This window comes from Protopterus annectens, chromosome 2.part0 (assembly GCF_019279795.1).
Source record: "Protopterus annectens isolate FY-2018-M chromosome 2.part0, PAN1.0, whole genome shotgun sequence".
NCBI lineage: Eukaryota > Metazoa > Chordata > Ceratodontiformes > Protopteridae > Protopterus > Protopterus annectens.
Window position 1 is genome coordinate 504,225,853 of NC_056728.1, and position 24,298 is coordinate 504,250,150.

Here is a 24,298-nt window from a genome sequence, read left to right on the forward strand (position 1 = left end):
ACCCTGTACCTGTGAACGCCAAGGGAATTCTTGTATAGTCCACACTTGTAAATTCTCCACACTCAAATGGCTGCTGTAGACAAAATCCAGGATAAAATCAGTTAAGTTAGATGCTGAATAAATGTCCACAAAGAGGTCCTTTGCGATAAAATATCCTTATGAATCAAGTAGTAAAGAAGATTTCTCCAAAAGCTTTATTGAACCAATACTGTGAAGCGCTTTTCGTCCCACTAATAGTGGGACTTCTTCAGACAAACAGATTCTAACAAAAAACAAGGTTTAAATACTGATTTTGGTGCCAAAAAGGTGCCATTGCTAGGTTACTTGCTTTGTTTTTGAAGTGAATTTCTGTACATTACCGCGCACTTATGGAGTAAGTTGTCCTAAGTAACCTTGCATTTTACCTTCATATAGGTTTACTAGTTGCTCTTTGATTTTAAATCTATTGTTTACATGTCAGCATATATACTTTTACCATATTTCTTTTACAATTACAATACACATGCTTTCTACATGACCTGACTACATTAATTGCACTATTTAATAGTTCTTTGTTCAGGTGCCACTGTATATCCTGAACATATATTTATGACCTTTGTTAGACTTTGTAGTTAGGTATGTGTTTTAGGTGGGATTTTGATCAGACTATTGCAGTTCTAATGTGACTTTGTACCATCTTTGAATAGCAATTTCCCACAACAACGTTCTTTCTTTTTTGTAACCACTCGATTCTTTGATGTGATTTACTTATATATGTATTTGTGCTCAAGTTGAGCAACTTTTGTACATACTGGTTTTTGTTTTTTTACTGCTCATTCCTTAGTCTGAAACATGTAGTAACATATAGATGTGATCTGTATTACTATATATACTTTATATATTTTTATATTTGTTTCATATTCAGTATATATTTAGATACTGTAATAATGACATCTTAGCGATGCTTTTAATCTTTTTAATGGTTCTGAAGTTTTGTCGATTTTGTTTTAAATTTATTCATAGACTAATCTCACTAGTTGTTAGGACACTATACCTTTAACTAATTGAAGCACAGAACTGTAACCTAGCAACGGCACCTTTTTGGCACCAAAATTAGTATTTAAACCTTGGTTTTTGTTAGAATCTGTTTGTCTGTCGCCACAGTGGATCACCTGTCCACTCAGGATTGGCAGTGGAGTTTCATGGTATCGAGTTGCCAGCCCTGCACCCAACCTTCCACAGAAGGCACACAAACAAACTGGCAAGTCTTCCTAGGAATTAATAACCTCAGTGAACTTTCATCATATCTCCCAGCAGTACTTCTAAAACTACAGGATACTTTCCCAAAATTACCAGACTTTGAAAAAATAGCCACTATCAATGGCTCAATAAAAAAACTAAATCCCCTTTATGAATGAAGAAATGACTTTCGAAAATACCCTTTACTAATGAAGAAACTACCTTTGAAAACAGAAACAAATATTTTCCTCAGAAACAGTAATAAATTCATTACTTTAAGAAATCTCTCCAAAAACACAGTTGGAAGGGACAAAGCAAACGTCCTTCAAACAATTCAAAGCTCACTAAATCACAACTCACAGCAGTTCCTGAAATTGGTCAGTCATCTCACAGGGCAATCCTATAGTAAAACCATCCAAGAGATAACATATTTCCCACCACATCAGGGCACATTTCCCATGCAGACCTCCTCAAAATCATTTTCTCTGCTTCCCTGACAATAATAGCTATAGCACCATTAACCATGAAACTCAACCACCTCCATATACTCCCCCATTTTATTTCAAAACCATATAAACCAGGGATGCCAACAATTATGTGGAGAGTACCCCCACTGATATCCCTCTGGTTCAGATGGACTACTACCCTGATTTATCATTGTGTGCTAGGATTACATAATTCAACCCCTCTATCACCTAGCTGTACAACCTGTGTCTCACCTTTCTGTCAACACTCTTCCTCCACTCCTTATATGTGTACATATTGCATATATTGTACTATAATCGATATTCAGGTAGCTAAGCCAAAATAACATGCTGTATAAAATGTTCATATTATATTTGCCAGAAGCATAACTAGGGTGGTGAGAAGAATGCGTCTGTGGTCAGGACCAAAGAGTTTTAGTTAAATAAACTGTAGAAGTTGCTTGCTGCATTTTGTAGCATTCAGTTTACAACAGTTTAAAAAGAAGATAGTTGAGGGGGGATGCCAGATCATTGGGGAATGCCACAGGGTGCCAGAATTTGTACCTCATGTGCATATTCTATCTTCCACCGAACTGATCTGCACTTGACTCTCTAACACACTCAAGTGTGTAAATATTGTTTAAGAATGCAAACGTTGTTTAAGAATGCAGTCCTTATTATGCTTAAAGTGACTTCTGTTTAACTGTTCCAGAATATAAGCTCTTGCTATGTTTATGCTCTTCCCGTGCTGTAGTAGTTATCCTGAAGGTAATGAATGGTATTTTATAAGTTTGTGAACAACACTGGCTCTTACAGAGGAGTTTGCTGGTTGATTCTCTTGTTTCTTCTGTTTTATTTAATTGTTTTTTTATAGCACCACTGAGCATTGAGTTGCTATCCTTTTGGCTAGATTACTCTGAAGTTGCACCTCTGAGGACTGGTTTAAGACATTTTCAACCTAATTTGATGATTTTTTTTTTTTTTTTTTTTGAGATTCTGTGCGACACACCAAAATGCCATATGCTAATCTCACAAAAAAAAGCCTTGCCAAAATCTTCTAGAACTTGTAAGATCAGGCCTCAGTAAAATTTCCTCAATTTACGTGTTCCATGGACACCTACAAAAGCAAATCACCAACAGCAAAGCTGCTTCGGGTCAAATAATGCTATACCATCCTCTAATAGGGTCATCGATTCACATGTGATTGCTAGGCAAATGACCCCAGGGTGCCTTTTTAAGCCTTGCTGGGCTTACTAAATGGATCTGATGAGGTTTTGATACCCTTGGCTTATTTTAAGGAGTAGAATGCAGACTTGGTCATGCGTGGACAAGCATTTACAGGGGTAAATTCTTCATCTGCTTATTCAGTTACACTTGAATAGGGTCAGGGAATAACTCTACTTCACATGAACAGGAAGCCTGTTCTGAAGAAGAGGTAGTCTCCGAGACACATATCTGTCCCTCCAATGTGTCCTATTTATGTTGCAAGTGAGGTTTAGGCCCCTAGATTGGGTAATTCTGATGCTATTTGTTTTGTGGATGTGCAGTAGGTCCATTGGAATTAGATCATTGGATGTTTTGTAGGCCAGGCATAGATAACCTCTTAGCAGTCTGTAAGAGACCAAGTACAAGGATAGGAGTTTGAGGTAGCCCACATAGGACATGTTGTTTACACCCTGTATTCTTTTTGTGAGGAAAGTATGCAGACATTCAAGTTACTGCATATGCCTGGTCAGGTACATACTGAAGGGGGATATGGACTCAAGTTTTGGTCTAGTGAGGGACAGTACAGTAGAACAATGACATCCTTGGACCTAGAAGACATACTCTTGCTTGTAAGCTGTGTAACACAGAATGAGTTCTATACTGCTGCTTACATTGATCTGGTCAAAGCAATTCAATACCATACCTCATACTGTAATTGTAAGAAAACAAATATCCCTAAACATAAATCATTATATGGTAAGCCAACTGGCTGAAAGACAGAACCAGAACTACATAGTTTATGTGTCAGGTGCTTCTTTGAATAGTGCTACAGTAACCACTGGAGTCCTCCAGGACTTTGCTGTTTGGCATTAACTTTGCCAGTCTCAAAGATTATTTCAGGACCTTTGGTTAGTCAAATCTGCAGACAGCTGCAAACTGGATGTAATTGTTAAAATCCCATCAGATATTGTCAATCTTCATTATCCTAGTTAATACCTTGTGAACACAGAAAAAAGGCTTAAACTGAATGCTAAAAAGTATAGTATTGTTTCTTTCAGAAAAAAGAAATTACCCACAACGTGCAGTATAAAAGTACACCTTTGCTAACTGAAAAGATAGTCAGTGATCAAGGCCCTTTAGCTGGCAGGTCCCTCTCCTTTGGTCATCATGCCATAACTGTAGTCAAGAAATCCTTCTACTTAGCACAACTATTAGCCAAAGGTATTTCAACTATATCCATAAATGTTATCATTCCCTTATATTCAGCACTGATTAGACTGTTATAGAGTACAAAATCTCCTTTGCTATATACTTCACTTGACATATCAACAAACTTAAATAGTCCCAGATGTTGCTAATTAAAAATATCTTTGGTCTTAAGAACACGAGTTATTAGGAAAAGCTGGAATCCCTGTCCCTGTACTCTGCATCTTGTAGACTCCTCTGTACTTTACATGCAGTGTCATTAAAGACCCAGTGGGCCTTGACCTTATCATATCTCAGTAGGTCTAATAGCTCATTAACACTAGAAACAGAGACGTGAACCTTCAATTGAAGATAAAGAAAATATTATGGAGAGAACGAGAGAGATTCATCAGGCAGCACCGCCCCCTCCCTGGAATACATCTTCTCTACAGTCAGATTCATCAGGCAGCACCGCCCCCTCCCTGGAATACATCTTCTCTACAGTCAGATTCATCAGGCAGCACCGCCCCCTCCCTGGAATACATCTTCTCTACAGTCAGATTCATCAGGCAGCACCGCCCCCTCCCTGGAATACATCTTCTCTACAGTCAGATTCATCAGGCAGCACCGCCCCCTCCCTGGAATACATCTTCTCTACAGTCTAAACAATGAGATTCAGTATCTTCCTTCAGACTAGACAACTGGATGGGTGCTGTTAAATTTATCCTGGGACTAGCTGGTCTCTCCTTTATTGAGAAAGGAGGTAAAGCCCGAGGATGGGTCTTAGTCAGGTGTACATGATCTTTGGACTAAATGACATTAAAACTCCTAAGAAACCCGTGAGGTTTAAGAAACATAAAAATGGTCCACCCCATCAGTATTTTGCCCCAGTTAACAAACGGAAATAAAATAAAAAAAAAATTAATAACCACAGATAAGACTATTTCCTGCAGATGCCATTTGGGATCTTGGTGGCCCCAGAGGTCTTCTAAACTGCCTTTGCAAATATTGTAGAATGTCTCCATGAGCTAGTGAATATTATAGATGACATACTGGAATGGGGTAAAACACTTCTAAACCACGATCTCAGGCTGACGAAGTTTTTTGCAGAGATTGTGTGTTGTAATAATGTGAAACTGAACTAAAACAGTATCAAATAAATTTGTGTTCTATAATATACATGGGACATATAGTTATGGATCATGGAATGCGGCATGATCCTAACAAAGATAAGGAGGAGATGAAACATCCAAAGACAAGATTTCTTGGGAATAGTTCAATATTTTGCAAAGCCCATACCTAATTTGTCCAAAGTGTTGATGCCATTGCAAAAACTGTGGGCCAAATTCAGGAAGCCTCCGTGTAAGAGTTATAACTCTTACACGGAGGCTGCAGTGAAACTGTGTGATGTCAGCATGTCATGCATATGCATGAGGTGCATGAGGCATGCTGAATCACACTAGTAACTCTTACACGGTCCGTGTAAGAGAGTAGGGGGCGTGTCAGTAGGCTAAGCCCTGCAAGCGGACACGCCCCCGGAAGACTAGAATGGCTGAAAGTAAACAGCCACGAGAGGCCATGGAAATGTGCATAAACACACTACACAACACATGCCCCAATAGACCATCACTGTATAAAGTGAAGAGATGTAATAAAATTAAATTAAAACCTTTTTTTTTTAAACCCGTAAATGTTTGCTACTGTGTGCCCGTGCTGGGTGTGCTACTAGCCCAATCACAGTTAGCAATCAGTGGAAAAGGATATAAGAACTAAATATGCAAAGTAAGCCAAGAAGTAATAGCTTAGCGGTAGAGTTGCCGGCCTAAGAGTAGGCAGGCAGGGTTCAAGCCCCCACAACAACCTTTTTTTTTTTTTTGTAAATAAGCACTAAAAAGCCCCCTGACAGTATTGTACAAATGTAAATGTATTCCCTTTTGTAAAATGGAATGAAACGGAGCATATATTCTGAAGTAACACAATAACAAAAATAGTCATCGTAGCTGAGTAGTGTTTAAAAAGCTGCAAACTGCGTGCCTGTTGCTAGGCATCGGTTTAACAGACTGAAACTGTTTGCAACTAGCTGTGCTTAGCTGAACATGTGTGTCACTAGCCAATTAAGGTTTATCCCAGCGCACACCGTTTGCGCGGCGCTCCCACAAGCTAACTGCCAGTGCGCATGCGTTAGCTCCGCGCAAACGAGCGCAGACCTGGTTTTAAATGCTTAAAAGTGCTTTGGGCATGTTTGATTGACAGGTCTCAACTCATTTCTGTCAGGAAAATCAAAAATCAGTTGCCAGCTTCGAACCCAGGATACCATGCACTAGAGTCAAGGTACTAAACCACTAAGCCATGACAGCAATACCTAGAAATGCAGAAATAGCATATATATGGGATAAAATCCAGAATGGAGCATGATAAAGCATTTTCAGTGAAGTAGATACAATTCCAAAACGGCCAATCAGAGAAATGTGCGGGAAAATCGGCATATATAAGCCCCATAGGCGGGAATACACAGCAGAAATGATTGTAGATCAGAGCTGCAGTCAGAATGAGTGGAGTAGGTGAGGGACGTTGCTTTCGAGCACAGCGTTGGGGCGTTGAGGAGTCCAGATACATGGTCTGGCTCCTTGTCCATCATCACGAGGCCCAACTCATGCAGGGCCAGGTCTCATGGGGAGCATATAGGGCAGAGGCATGGGACCAGTTGGCTCGTGATCTGACCAGTGCTACTGGCATTCCACGCACTGGTGAGCAGGTCCGTCACCACCATGCGGACTTGAAGCGACGCAAGCAAGACCAGTTGTCCGAATGGATCCAGGAGGCCCGGGATATGCCCAACGCCCCACTACTGAGTAAGTTACATTTTACTTATGTATGTAAGGATTTCAACTAGCTGATACCGTGGAGATGTGTAGTCCAATATTACTTCTTTCGTATTACAGCTGCAGGTGTCCGTTCTATGAATCGCGAGATGCATGCCCGTAGGCTGGTGCGGATGCGCCACCGTGCAGGTTAGTAACCCCACCCAGTACTTGTAAATAAATATTATACTGTAGCATGTATCAGAACACTGCAGTGTATTGATTAAAAGTAATATAATGTGCAAGCAAGATTTGAAAGTCTGCAGGTATGGCTGCAACAAGTTCATCAGTATGCAAGTGTAACTGGAAATATAATTGATAGAATTAAACAGTGCTGTAATACAGATGTCCCACCATTAATTAAATATAGTGTAACCTGCAGTAGTCTCAAGAGTACAGCTTCAGAATCTGAGGTAGTCACATGTGAGATATATCCCTGTTGAAATGCTGAATCATGACAGAAGTGAGGCTGTTGGAAAGTGTTTGAATCACCACTAGTCTAACATGTGAACAAAGCCTAGAAGTAGCAACCTGAACTGTGAATTTGCAGGATGTGTGAGACTGACAGAAAGGGTCATGTATGAATAAATAAAGTAGTAATAGCCCCGGAATATATTAGCCCCAGTGTGTTTCTACAGAACTAAATGCATGTGGGAAGTACAACTTAATATACCAAACTGATTTCAGTGTGTCAGAATCTGGAATGTCTAGCCAAATGCTGTATATGGTGATCACAGTAAACAATTTGCAGATAGAATGAATGATTATCTGGCAGACTAAACAGCCATAGTTGTCCCCTGTCCTGTCATCAAAGTGTAGCAGGATGATGTATCTGATCAAATTCAAAATAAGTAGGATAGTGATGTATTTGTAACAGGTGTAGCTTGACAGTCAAATAAAATTTATTTTGAAACATCAGCCTCAACTTAATTGTGTACCTATTATAAATGTAAATCAATATGTAACATATGAATGTGTCATCACTTTCTATCTCCGCCCAACCCTATAATTCCATATAACAACACCCACTAAATAATGGTATGTGAACATTTTATTAATCATGGACATTTGTCCGTTTCAAAAATATATGCATGTCTGTTCGTGCATGTGCCCTGTTCATACCTGCAAATCTGATGGCCTGTTGCCATTAATCAACCCTGCATGTTGTTTGACTGTGTATTTCTGTTCAAATAATGCATGTGATATTGATATGCCCTTGTTCAATGGTGTTAATATCTGGGTGTTTGTTTGATGGGAATACCAATGCATGCTGTTACAACTAATCTGAATGGAATACAATGCCACTAACCCAAACTAACATAACTACTCACAAACCTAGAACGCTTGGGAAGGCAGGTCCCAGCAGACCCACCTCTCCCACCTCAGCTGGTGACTGCACCTGGCACTAGTGCCCAGGCGGACCCTCCGGTGGCCCTGTGCCACCTTCAGGTGGAAGCGCTGCAGGGGATGGGGCCCGTCCACCCTCTGCAAGTGTGGCCGGAGGGGTTCGTCCACTCACCCTCCGCGGTGTCCGGTCTGTGGTGCGAAGGGAGATCCAAGACACTGTTCTTGGGCCCCTACGCCAGCTCGAGGCTCGTGTGGCACAGCTAACGGCCCCGGCCGTTGCCCTGCCTACACAGCCCCCAGCACAGCCCCGTCCTGGGCTGTGAAGGAACAGTGGCAACTGCCTATGGGTGGGGATATCAGTTCCACTGTTGCCATCTGTGGGCTCATGCATCTTGGAAATCCCAACCTCCGTCCCCGTCAATTGTGTAACCCCCCCACGTGTGTCATACACCGCCCCTGTATGCGTCTTGTCTGTCTTGTCTGTTAACCTACCCAACCTACCTCCCCAGCTATACCGACTTCCTTCACCTGACATACCACTCTCACCTGGAAAAAAAAGGGCACTCTGTACCCACAAAAAAATTACGCCCCATACATAGCTGTCCATGTCGCACACATGTCTGCTTGACATTGAAACAGTTAATTATAATTGGCTCTACAACAACTATTAATGTTGTCCTGACACCTCTCTCAGGGGTGAAAGGTTTCCAATGTCTCACCAAAATACATGGAAATGCACAGCTGTTGCTGCCAAAGACATGGGCATCTATGGGCCTTACCTACATCCCTCCTGCAAATCCCATGCTTGTTTCCCTACTGTCTTACCCTCTTTGTGACCCCTTTTTCACCACTTTCCTGTCACCCCTTTTTCTTTTCTTTCAAAGAAATTAGCTGGTGTGCTTGTGTTAGTGGAGCTCACCGCCAGTGCGCATGCGTGAGCTCAGCAAAACGCGCAGACCTGGTTTAGTGCTTAAAAGTGCCTTTATGGCACTTTGATTGACAGGTCCTGTACTCAGTTTGAAAGTTTGCTAAGAAAAATAAATTCCCACTGTCAGTCTCGAACCCAGGACCTAGGTAACATTAGTCTGTATGACCTACCACTAAGCCATGCCTGCTTTACAAGAACACAGTGCTAAAATAAATATAACATGTAATAGTAGGAATCAGTATAAAGGCAATATAGGAAATGTACTATCTAAAGCATGTCAGGTAGAGTTTTAATGGCCAAATTACTGGATTCCCATACTAGTTCAGTGTGAACAGAAACAGCCCTGCTACCTGTTAGCTTGTACATAATAATGTAAGGTAATGTACATATGTGAAGGTATGTATATCTACACATACATATATATAAATATATATTAATACATATGAAATATAGTCGTAGGTCTCAGTAGCCATACACACTCACTACAGGAAACAGTGAACATAATTGCAGCAACCTGAATCTGCAACACAGCCTGACCCCTGTGTGACCTACTTACCCTTCTAACTGCTTAAAGGTGGCCTCAGCACTTTGATTGACAAGTCCTGTACTCAGTTTGAAAGTTTGCAAAGTAAAAAAAAATTCCCACTGTCATTCTCGAACCCAGGACCTTGGTAACATTAGTCTGTATGACCTACCACTAAGCCATGCCTGCTTTGCAAGAACACAGTGCTAAAATAAATATAACATGTAATAGTAGGAATCAGTATAAAGGCAATATAGGAGATGTACTATCCAAAGCATGTCAGGTAGAGTTTTAATGGCCAAATTACTGGATTCCCATACTAGTTCAGTGTGAACAGAAACAGCCCTGCTACCTGTTAGCTTGTACATAGTAACGTAAGGTAATGTACATATGTGAAGGTATGTTTATCTACACATACATATATATAAATATATATTAATACATATGAAATATAGTTGTAGGTCTCAGTAGCCATACACACTCACTACAGGAAACAGTGAAGATATATGCAGCAACCAGAATCTGCAACACAGCCTGGCTCCTGTGAGACCTACTAAGCCCTTTAACTGCTTAAAGGTGCCTCCAGCACTTTGATTGATAGGCCCTATACTCAACTCAAAAGCAGAATATGAGCATACTAGTAGGCCCTACCACAAGACCATTGTAACACTAGTCTGTATGACCTACCACTAAGCCATGACTCTCATACAGGAATATAGTGCTAAATAAGTGGAACATGTAATAGTAGGAATGAAGATAAAGGCAATATAGTATGTCTACTACCCAAAGCATGTCATGCAGACTTTTATAGTCCCAATTACTGGGTTCCCATACTAGTGTAGTGTTAACAGAAACAGCCCTGCTAATTGTTAGCTTGTACCCAATAATGTCAACTAATGTACATATATGAAAGTATGTATATGTACACAGATATATATATATATTTATATAGCAATACATATGACATATAGTTGTAGGTGTCAGTATGCATACACACTCACTATAGGGAACAGGCAAGATAAATGCAGCAACCTGAATCTACAACACAGCATGAAGCATGGTAGATGTACTAACCTTCACACTCACAAAACACTGTCAACAGCATACCAGCATGGTCCACGCCCTACAATCTGAAAGGGCAAAGCCTATCTCACATACCCTTTTATAGCAGTGTCCTGAAATCACAGTGAGACATGCAATCAGTACACACCCAGCTGCATGCAATTAGCAAATGCTGCCTTACAATTGGTGCAGAGGCCATCACATGGACCTATGCAGATACCTACAAAAGCAATGAGTACCCACACTACACTCATGCAATACATTCATTGCACAAAACCGACAGAGAAAGAGAGAGAGAGACAGAGAGAGAACAAAACAGAAATAAAGACAGCCAGCAGCAAAACCAGCAGCAGCAGCAGCAGCAAACTTCAAGCAGCACCAGTGACACACCAACAGCTGCCACAAACACAGGTAATGCAAAGTAGCAGGTTAATCCTGTGTATACTGTGACACCTCCAAATGTATCATAGTTCACTATCTATAGGTATGTCCATGAGATAGGTTGTGTGTAGATAGTCATGAAATATAAACATATGTAATATTGTTGTACATGTGGGCCATAACTAACACTTCCATAGCTTAGAACACAAGGCCAGTTGTGCATATGATGCAGTAGTTCCCAGGGTCAGTAGAGGTTCCTCCTCATTGGTGTGGGACCATTGTGTATGTATGGCACTGTTCAGGTACATATCCTGTAGTATGGCCAGGGATTAATATCAGTCTGTCATGTGGTGCTATGTCCTCCAGGGGTGAATGTAGCACACATCCAGGGATACCATTTCGTAACAGTGATGATATGTGTTCTGCAATGATGAGGCTGGCTCTCACCTGGACATGTGAGAGGATAGGGAGGTTACAGTCATCTGGGATAACTAATAACACATGTGCAGGACCTGCACCTAAACTGTCTGCAACAATGTTGGCAATATCTGTGCATTTGGTGAATATGAAGCATCTTAACACTGCAGACAACAGATGCCTTCCCGTCATGTGAATCTGCCCTGTGCTGCAGTAGCCTCCTACTATTGTTATACAATATGCCTGTATCTGTAGTCCACTGGACAGGATTAATAAGTGGTGTGCAGTTGTTCTGGGTTAGATAACTGTGTGCACAGTACATGCAGTATGTGGGATGTCTGTGGTAAGCATATGCAAAGGTGCTGGCGGTGTGTGTTGAGGCTTCCACTGGCCCAGTGGGCTGCATGGATAGCATCACTGTCATAACTACTGAATAACTGTGTAATAACATGCATACATAGCAAGGTAGTGTACTGTGCTTGTGGTGTTGTTCAGATATGTATATCCAGGCTGAGTAATGTGTGTCCACATCACAGGGTTGGATGGCAGCACACATCCAGTATGTATGGATGAACACCCAGAATGTGTCAGACGTGTCACCTGTGCAGACGTATCTGGCCATTACCTGTGCATCCCCCACAACACACACACATGCAACGTATGGCAGATGTACTATAGCAGTACACACATGTTCATAGGTTCATACTAGGCTATCTGCCCGAGGGCATTTACAAGCCTAGCCCATCGTTTTGTGGCTTACGCCACCCCTTTAGTATGGGGAACCATACCCATTATTTTGCTGTGCCTCTGTCGAGCAGTGACACTGAGGTAATCCCTGGGGTATATCTGCGATCTCCCATCCATTGGTCAAGATTTCTCTTGAACAAGGCCAGCGAGGTGCTCTGCCTCACATATACCGTGATTTTGTTCCACAGCATAGGGAGTCTTTGGGTGATGAATCTATCCCTCCAGCATGTCCTATTAATAGCCGTGTCGAGGTTTAAGTCTCCCACCCTTGTGGCTCTGATGGATCTAGATTTTTTGAGGTGAAGCATATTCATCAAATCTGGGTTTGACATGGCCTTGTATGTTGGGCAAAGGTCACCTCTGAGCAAGCGTGGCGACTGAATAGAACATACATGGACATGCTGGAGGGCAAATTCTAACTGAGAGGCTCCCTTCACTCTGTAATGAGCTCGAACAGTTGAGAATGAACAGTTCATAGGTTCATACTAGGCTATTTGCCCTAGGGCATTGGTAAGCCTAGTAGAATGTGTTTGTCTTTGCCACCCAATCACAAGTTATGCTGCTATGCCCTTGTCCGACTTTAGTATACTGTGCCTCTGTCTAACAGCGACATAGAAGTGATACCTGGGGTACAACTATGATCTCCATCCACTCATACAGATTCCTATGGAAGAGAGTCAATGAGGGACTCTGCCTAACCAGTAGTGTGAGCTCATTACAGAGTGAAGGGAGCCTCTCGGTTAGGAATATGCCCCTCCAGCATGTCCATGTATGTCAGTGCTGAGGTCCAGCTCTCCTGAGCATGTGGCTGTATAGGACTCTGATTGCCTGAGGTGCATCACGTTCATTACTGCTAGGTAGGACATGGCTGTATATGGCATGCACAGATTGCCTCTGAACAGGCAGTATGCCACTGAGTCCAGCTGGATTCACTTTACCTGGGCAGCATATGACATCTGTGTGAGCCATTGCATCCCCTTGATGATGTACTGTTGTCCTGTACCAGTTGCTGTAGGTGTCTGGTTAGGTACATCCCAAAAGGTGCATTGTACGCAATTATAGGCCTGATGATGGATGAGTACAGAGGCACAATGACCTCCCCTGCCATACATGTGAATCAGTCATGATTAGCTGGGCTATATAACATGTCTGTCAATCCACGTTGGCCATGTGGTAGACAAATGACAGACCGCTACCATGTTTCTTCCCCAGGTCCCCAACAACGTCTTCTGTACTCAATGGCCTAACACCTATGTTGTACTGTGCCACCAATGTGGAGGCGTGGGAATCTGCATTGAATACTGATACTCCCCCTCCCTTGTTCAAGTGTTGTGGCCGACAAGAATGGTAACAGCTATAACGTGGTAGTACTGGTGTGCTCCTGTGAAACCTGAAACAGGTTCATGTTACTGCACAGATATCGATGTCCAGAATGCTAGGTAGGGTTTTGGGTGCGTGCATCCTTGGGTCTAGACGTCCAGTGTTGAGTAGCATCACTCTTACTTCCTCATCCTTTGTGATACAAATGGATGTGGGTTTGCCTTATGAGCCTTGCCTAATACAGGCACTATGGGTGTAGCAGGAGGCTCCACCAAATGTCAATAGGACTGTGGTGACAGGTGCAAGCTGTCCCTAGCAAAGCATACCACCCCAAGATGGCAGGCATTGGCACACCTGTGAATGACACCAGTATGTCAGTCAATTGTTGGAAGGGATCATCGTGCCTTGATATTGTGGCATTGTTCTAGGTGAGGGTAGGATGCTACTCAAGGTCAGGGTCAAACTGTCTCGGCCACGTGCTCAGAGAGCTCTGTAATGTCTCATGTCATGTAGTCCAGGGAGGAATGTGTCAGGCCATTCACAGCAGCATGGACATTGACTGAGTCATACCTGTACCTGCCTTGGGGTTACCTGACTGTTTGTGTTATGTGGCAGGTCAAAGTGCCTGACAGGCTGCACACCGTGACCCTCACCTCGTTAAGCCTGGTGAACGTGATGTGAGTGTGCCTGATGATAGAGGCACCTAGTACAGGTGTATGAGGTGTGTTGTTAACTGTTAATGGCTGTGAGTGTTCAGCACATTGGCTTTGTGTGATATGTGTTGCACATGTTCGTTTATGTGGTAGTGGTTGCCTGGATGTCTGCTTAGGAGGTCTCTGCTGCATAGGCAGAGCTGTGGTCTGAGCCTACAAGTATGATCATGTGTGATCATGTGTTAGGTCCGCTGTTGTGGTAGGTCTACGTGAGACTGGAAGTGTAGTGAGTGATCCCCTTTGCCACATGACTGGTTATGGTGGTATTGAGTAGACAGAGCCTAGCCTCCAGTCTGGTATATGGTTGCATCACTCACATGAGTTTGAATTTGTTGTTAGGAGGAGGGGGTTGTCTGTGTACATGCATCTGTTCTAACATTGTCTCTGGAGTACCACACTCACCAGCTGGACTGAGGAGGGAACTGACAACTGACATCTGGACATGCTAGAATACTATTGTGAACTCTGTAATCACTAATGATTGAAAACAAGGTCCAGTGGGGAGTGAGGGTGTACTGACATTACCTACAACTGCTGACTGATATAAAAGCATCAGTGAGCAAATGCCAGGTAACCTAAGTGCAATGTGTCACAATGAAGTAAATGCAACAATGACAAGCAGTCACTTGCTGTCATGTGTAACATGGAAGTACGTACAGTAAGCAATGCAGATAACAGTAGTGAGTCACAGATGTGTTGCAAAGATGTGTACTATGTGGAAGTAGCATACCAGTGAAATAACAAGCTAACAGATAACAAGCATATAAACAAAGGTAGATGCAGGAGGCCTGGATGTAGTGTTTGCTACAACAAACAAGGTGTAGCAATGTCAGTAAGATACAGCTCAGATATGCAGGCACTATAAACCTGAAACCAGATGTCCCCAGCTATGAATGGCAGAGTACAGCCTATTGTCACACATGAGTGCAGACCACAAACCTCGTTAATGTTAAATAACTGGCCTGAAGGCCAACTGCCCATACCAGAAGTAATACACTTGTACACTGGGCCCACAATCAGCAGTTCCCAACTTCAATGGATGAAAGATATGTGTCCTGCCACCACAGTGCTTGCCACCAACCTCCCTAATGTAAAACAACTGGTCTGAAGGCCAAGTACTTAGTACAAATGACATAGAATGATAGCTACACTGTAATCAGGTTTTAACCAATCAGTAATAAGTAGAAGTTAACACTCCCTGTATAGAATGTGTACCATGTATTGTTGAGATACTATGCTGATAACCTGTTTGTGTACCTTTCCAGATAGACATGGCACCTAAAAGGAATCCTGCCTACTCTGCTGCAGAGGATGACGTGATCCACCAGAGCCTGGTGCGTGACTATGCCATCCTGTTCTCACGCACCACCCAGAATCAGCAGGAGAGGTCTGCACTGTGGCAAAACCTTGTTAGCAGGATAAATGATGTTGGCATGCATGATAGGACATATGAGCAGGTGAGACATCACTGCAGTGATTTGATAAGAAATGTCCGCCAGCGTGCTGCAGATATCCGCAGGCAACAGGCTGCCACAGGTGGGGGTGGCCACATCCCCCTCACCAGACAGGAGGGGCTACTGCTAAGTGTTGTGGATCCAGCCCCAGAACAACAGCAACCATCATGCATCCTGATGGAGGTTGGATCCACACAGCAGCAAGACAGCGAGCGTGCAGGTAAGATGCCATATTCATTTATTGTTATTACTTTTACATTTGTTGACCCAGATAGTCTAGCTGGATATAAGTTCATTTTCAGTAGAGGCCTGTGGAGAAAAGCTCCACACATAACATAATAAAGGTAGACAGACAAGTTGTCAATACAGACAGCCAACATAATAGAATTGTACACCAGCCTGTTAATTAAATCAACATACATGTAAGGAAGTCAAACAGTTTAGAGTCATACACAATGTACTGTTGGTTTCAAAGCAATCCTACCTAAAGCATAATGGTTATGCAATAAGGCAAAAGCCATATACATAATAGTTAGGGCTCAGAAGGGTAGAGAAGTAGAAGGAGTATGACAGATACAATGATATGGAAGAGACAGGAGTCAAGAAGGGAAGTGAGGAAAAGAAGGAAGACAGTCAAGAGGAGGTGGGAGGGATGGGAGAAGTAGGTCAGAGCATAGAAGGACATCAAGGTGAAAGAAACAGGGTAGAAGCTAGTTTCTATGCACAATGAGGGGTTAAAGGTGAAGAGAGGGTAGGGAGAGGGACGTTAGCCTGGACTCCAAGAAGAACAAAGCCAGTGGTTTTGGAAGTACAGTTTGAGTTGACATTTGAAGAGAGGTAAGGGTGAGATTAGAGTTAACTCCTGGTATGTACATATGACTGTTCTGTACGCTGTTACTTCATGCACGCATAAGGTGTGCATGTGGTATGTATCTGTCATCATGATATATATACAGACATGATGTGCAGCTGATGTGTATAAGGGAACTAGTGTACTACTGTACTGTATCATGTGCAAAATGAATGGCACACATGTGCCCACTGACATTACTCTCTTCACACTTCCAGGTCCCTCCCATGTAGCAATGAGGCAGGCCATACATGCTGGTGAGTCTTTTAAAATTATCTGTAAAACAATTTATAAAACTAGGAAGAGTAGTGTAACTCTGTAGTAGACATGCTGGTGACTGTGTTCACAATAACTGTAATTGACAGGTAGTAAATTGAGTAGTGTAACACGGTACTGATGTGTGTGTTTACTGTGGGGTGTGCATGTGTGCAAGTGTGCCTGTGCCCAAGTGTGCATGTGTGTTAGTGTCCATGAGTGCATGTGTCCATTTCTGAATGTGTGTATTAGTATTGAAGTGCATCTCTTTCAAATATGTATTGAGACTGTAATCTGTGTTCCATGTTTTCCTCCCGTAGGTTCTGGTGCTGCTCTGGTGACCTGCAGCAGGGAACCTGAATCTTGTGCCCCAGGTACTGATGATGATGAAATGTCTGTAATGGTGCAGGAAGGTGTGTCTGGGTCCGCCATTGGTCAGCCAATTGACAGTACACAGCTTTCAACCCCGTCAATGCGCACAGTCATCCTGCCGTTACATCCTTTGTCACCATTGTCCCTAGGTGATGGACAGTCAGCAGTGGGCATAGATCAGGGTAATGTGGTACCTGTGGTACATGCATCCTCACAAGGCAGCCATGTGCAGAGGCCTCCAATGGTACCACGCAGACAGTCGCCCATGGGTTCTCGTGGGGCATCCGTGGCCGTACTGCCTCTGGCCGACGTGCCCAAGGAGGTATGTCAACCTCCACTATGTTTAGAACTGTCATGCAGGCACAGGCACGTATGGAAAGGTACACCAGACAGGGTCTGAGGGAGCTGAGAGCATGTCGCATAGCCATGACAGACGGCATGCATGATGTTGCGAATGCTATCCGTAACTTCACAGATGTCGTTGACAGGCGTTGTGGGGGCATAGAACAGCTGCTCCACAACCAGATGTCCATGGGCCAGGGCGATGGTGTGCGTTTGCGACGTCGGCGTGGCCGTATGCCAGCAAGAGCACCAGCTGGCAGTGGCCGCGGACGACAACGGGCCCACTCGTGCCTCAGTGCCAGCACCAGCCCCAGCAATGCTGGGTCTGTGCTGTCATCCAGACGCCCCAGGAGACCACGTGCACGTGGCTCTGGACAGTCCCAACAGGGAACTGTGTCCAGTCAACACACCCCTGCTTCCGATGACAGTACCCAGTCTGGGTTAGTACGGATACGGCCCATAGCACCCTGCCAGGCACAGGTACCGTGTCCGTGCCCACAGACACTGATCTGGATGACCTGACAGGTGCAGTCTGTGGCTGTCCACAAAACCCTGTACATGGCAGCCATTATGTGGGACTGTGTGCGTGCTTACACACATGCAGAAACCTGGAAACCTAACACCTAGGGCAAACACATACACACACACACTGCACCAACAACGGTCCACCCTGTACTGCTGCCCCTCACAAACACACATACACACACATGTCAATTGGTGTTACCAGTGGCCGGCTTGGGCATACCTAACCCACACCCTGTGCATATGATGACACTGTGCCACCTCCTGCATACTACAACATCGGTGCAGGTAAAGGTAAACACGTTGCTGATGCACAGGGTGACTACATAGATGTGTATAAGTAGTAACATGTTGGTAACTGTTGACTGTTGCAGTATAAATGTGTGTATATCCCAGCAGTCCTGCTGCAGTAACTGTATGAATGTCCTCAATTGTTATCTGCACCCATACTACTTAACAAAGTGTACCAGCTGCACACCATCACATGCTAACATTGACTATGGCAATGCGCATCTTGTGCTGTTATGTAGATTCAGCTACATGTATCTGTTCTGTCACACATGCATTTATACACACCCTGCTACCCACACACATGCACACGCTCACCTGCCATTCCCATTATTTATCACCCTACATGAGTAGCTGTTGATACATGACAGGTACACATTTCAGAAGTGCACTATGTTGTTTACTACTGGCATCCCCTTCTCTACCTGTACTCACAGGGTTCAGGCAACCTCATCAGTTGGAAGATGTAATGTGCATCAGGTACTGTAGTACCCTGATTGCCACAGCAAACATGTTTCCCATACGGAAATGCACACACAGACACATCCCACATCCACACACTTGCCACATTCAGGCTTCAGAACACTATCTAGGTATATTCGGTACATGTGCGTGTTACAGTAGCATGTAACACTATACTGAGTACTGGCAGTTAGTTGTCTGTTGTCATGTTGTCTGTATAGAATAAAAGAATTGTTTGATTATCCTACTCCGTTTGTGGACATTACTTGAAGAAGTGTTACCTTACATGTGTTATCAGTACCACCACCTTCTGTTTTGTAGTTTTGTTTGTATAGGGTGCTATCAACATCACTGCTTGTTAAGGGTAATGACCACCCTGCAGTGCATAGCCCCATGTGGCAAAAGCCACATCCCACCCCATCATTGTGCACACACACTAACCCCACCAACAGTAAAACACATACTTTCCATTTGCAAGATTCAAACCCATACCTAACTGTGCAATGACAGTAGAAACAGACACATTAGCAGAGTGTGCTATTTGCAGTAGTTGGAGAAATCTTTACTAATGCTGTACTTAGAGGGTGCTGACATCATCTGTGTGTAGGAGGAGGGATGTGCACCCTGTAGTGTGTTCTCCCAGTTGGCAAAAGGCAGTTAACCCTCCCAGCATAGTGCACACACATAAACCACACTCATACATTCCCTTTGCAGGATTCAAACCCCTACCTAACTACGTTATGACACTGAAGAAAGACGCATTAGCAGAACGTGCTATGCAAATTACTTGAGGACTTTACTACAGGTGATATAGTTATACAGTCCTGACATCATCACTGTTTCAAAAGGGGGATCTGCATCCTGTACCATACTGTCATGGTTGCTAATAGGGACATTTCCCACACACACACATCGATGTGTTGGAGGTTTGCATATGTGGGGGATCCAGAACTCCAGTGTGATTAGTATATGGTTTGATTGCAACAATGAGGGATATACTCCCAGTGGTGAGCAGTTTGTACTCATGTTTGTAAAGATCAGCTCTACTATATCTGCCCCTCTTGTGGGAAGGTTGGTTACCTGTTCCATAGCCAAAGAATGTCCGATCAATGGGAACCTTAGAGCTTGGGTATTGTGGCTTGTGTAATGTTCACAGTCTATGTTTGGGTAGCTGGCATCACCCAGTATGATGGTGTTTGCAGAGTAATCTAAACTCTCCTGTGTCAGCATGAAGGCTGTGTGGGAGACCTGAGTTTGAGAGGGTGCTGTAAGAGCTCCTCTGTGTCTCTTTCCATGTGGTCCAGGGAGGTTCGTCCCAACAGGTAGCTGACTGTGACCCTCCCTTGCTCTGTCTGGAGGCGGCACGTCTGTCAACAGCTCATGTCAAGCAAGTGCACACCCCTCATAAATGATGTGGAAACCTTCAAAGGCCCAAGGCCTGTTGAAAATATGGACCAGACTGCAGATACCTGTATAGAGTCATTCTGTGGACACATTCAGGAATGCATGGATCATGAAGCCACATATGAAAGCATGACCCAATTCTCCAAAGGCAGATGTCCTGGGCGCGGACACCAGCCATAAACACACTATACAATAGAAGGATGGCGCCACTACATGATACAACAACCTCCCAAAATGTGAAGGCACCACTGATGAGTATTGGATGACAACTACAGGCACCCATATGATTGTCTAAGGCCATCTTTGAGAGAGGATTCCACAAGCCACTGAGGATAATCACAAGGCTGCCTGTAGTTATGTTAGTAACCTGAGTGGTACTACCCAGATATGCTCAGAGGTAATACAATATGTCACACAAAATATAAAACACACAGACATTGCCATCATCCTAGTGGACAGGTTCAATGCTGCCTTCTCTCCCCACCACACCAAAAGGGAACATATGTCTCGCAGCACAGTGCTTCCCCCCCTGACATCACAGATGCTCAGGTAAGAGATGCCCTTCCCAAAGCAATAAACACTGCATCAATGGGACCAGACAGTGTCCCAGGCTGTGTCCTACATGAACCACAAGAAGAGCTACACCCAGACATAACACCACTGTTCAATCCCAGCCTTAATACATGATATGTGGCCAGAGAGTGGCATACAGCAACAGTGGTCCCTCAACATGCAGGTGGTGCTGTCACGGATCCTGGACACTACTCGCCCCATATGTCTGACTAGCTTTGTCTGCAAAGCTATGGCAAGGATCATCATGAACCTCACATATCTAGATATTGTGGACCTACAGACATGTCACCATACACAGTTTGGCTTTGTCAATGGCAAATCCTGCCTATCAAACCTGTTTGCTTTGTTTGAAACAGTCACCAAGGCCACTGTCAAGGGGTAGGAGGTCCACACAGCCTACCTGGACCTTGCATAAGCCTTGGATACAATACCCCACTTGTGCATTCTAGGGAAGCTCACCAGTGTACATAATAACCCCTATGTCACTATGGGTATTGCACAGTGGCTCAAGGGCAGAACACACATGGTAGAATTGCTGGAGCCATGTCAGCCTCCAACCTGGTACAAGTGGTGTCCCACAAGGCACAGCCCTAGGAGCTGTCATGTTCATTATATATTTGTCATAGGTACAGGCCAACATGGAAGTACTGTGGCTCAGCAAGTTGCAGGTGACTGCAGACCGAACACCATAATCAACTCAACAGCTAACACACGCATCCTCCAAATGGGACTCTTGCAAACACACGACTTGTGCCACAGCCATGGCCTCAACGTGAATGACAGAAAGAGTATAGTCATCCCCTTTGTCAAACACTAAGTGACCACAATGTACCACATATGTGTTAATCCAGTAAGTGCAGACCAAGGAATTATGGACCTTGGGGTACACAGGTTGATAGCATTCTACCATTTGACAACAACATGGACAAAGTGGTTAGGTAAGCATGTTATATGGGCCACATCATCATGGGATCCACATGTAGGCCAGGGGAGGACATTGTGCCCCTTTACTCATCCCTCATCATGCCCATAATTGACTATGATGAACCTGTCGGCATGCACCTTACCAGACACCTGCAGCAACTGGGGCTACCACATATGTACCTCGACAAGGGATCAAAGTGCTCAAACAGATGCCACATACTGACTGGTTAAAGTAGCAGCAGCTCTACTCAGTGACATACTGCCTCTTCATAGGCAATCTGTGCCTGACATAGAAGGCCAGGTCATACCCTCACGTAATGGCCATGCTGCATCTCAGAATATCCAGATCCCACCAGGATACACGCTGGAAATACTTGAACCTCAGGAGTGATATACATAGGACATGGTGGAGGGGCACATTCACAACTCAGAGGCTCCCTTCATTCCTGATTATTATCCCAATAGAGGTTAGGCGGACTGACTCAGTGACTATCTTCAAGGGCGATATTAATGACTGGATGTGACATTGTAGGGTTACCCTGGGTATCACTTATGTGTCACTGTGAGAAAGAGGCACAGTATACTAACCTTGGAAAAGGGCATAGCAAGACAGATTCACAATGCATGTTGAAAGGCACGCACATTCTGGCTAGGTGGATACATGCCCTGGGCAGATATCCCTGTACGAACCTATGGACCTATGTCTCTTTTTCACCATTGGCCCTATGTGCTGTCAATCACCAATGTAATCTCAATACTCGGTAGCATGTGCAAGGTCAGTTGTCAGTCACCTCTATGGTACAGTTGTGGAATATGTGTGTCATGTAGTAATGTCACAGCTGCCACATGTACACAGTCAACCCTATCCCTACCCATTGATGTACATCACATGTATGAGATGGAAACACATGGCCAAACTGTAACAACAACATACAAGTCAGTCAGATGCATGGACACATGACTCAGTCATTGTCCATGCCACCACAACTGATGTGGGATGTCGCTCACTGGGATACGTGATAGGGAACATGGAAGGGATCACTGAGCAAGTGACACAGGCTGGTAGACCCCTGACCTTGGTTGGCATCAGACCCTCACCAGGGATTCCGACAAATTAATGAATGCTAATGAATAAGTGTAGCTACAACACCCTAGCTGAATGGTTCTTAGCATGCAGTCACTGCATTGCTATGGAATACTGTCTTACCACTCCCACAACAGGTGAGAACATGCAGCTCCTGTACATTAACAACATGTAGACTTTATGCCCCAGACCAGGTGTGCATCCCTCACTACTAGGCTGATAGCATCTACATCTCACACTGTATATACACATCCCACATGCAGCATCTGCACAGAAGACCACGGTCATAATGTTACCCTGTGCAAATACCATGTATTCACATGTGGCAGGCATCACACATGGTAACTATTGAAAGTCACAGGTACATATGTGTATTTGGCACACACATACAGCATGTGTTCATTGCCATAACGGTGTAATCAATGTCATGCATTATTGTGAGGGACAACCCACACACATGGGCATTCTGTGTGTGCACAACACACATGGCATGTCTGTAATCAAAAGCCATACATAATTGTGATATCGTTTAGAAAGGGGTATGTGCATCCTGTAGTGTGTTTTCACAGTTGCCAAAAGGGATATATCAATCATACACACTTACCCCCTTCACACACACTTGCCACCTGCTGGATTCAAACCCCTACCTAACTATGTTAAGACACTACAGACGGACGCATTAGCACAGCGCGCTATTCGCATTACTGGGGGATTTCCTTTCCCCTGATATACTTATAGGGTGCTGACATCATCAGAGTCTAGAAAGTGGAATGATCATCCTGTGGTGTGTTTTCCCAGTTGCCAAAAGGGATGTTTCTTTCATACACACTTACACCCCTTCACACACACTTGCCACCTGCTGGATTCAAACCCCTACCTAACTATGTTATGACACTAGAGACGGACGCATTAGCACAGCGCGCTATTCGCATTACTGGGGAATTTCCTTTCCCCTGATATACTTATAGGGTGCTGACATCATCAGAGTTTAGAAAGTGGAATGATCATCCTGTGGTGTGTTTTCCCAGTTGCCAAAAGGGATGTTTCTTTCATACACACTTACCCCCTTCACACACACTTGCCACCTGCTGGATTCAAACCCCTACCTAACTATGTTATGACACTACAGACGGACGCATTAGCACGGCGCGCTATTCGGATTACTGAGAGAATCCTTTTCTCCAATATACTTATAGGGTGCTGACATCATCAGAGTCTAGAAAGTGGAATGATCATCCTGTGGTGTGTTTTCCCAGTTGCCAAAAGGGATGTTTCTTTCATACACACTTACCCTCCCCCTTCACACACACTTGCCACCTGCTGGATTCAAACCCCTACCTAACTATGTTATGACACTAGAGATGGACGCATTAGCACAGTGCGCTATTTGCATTAC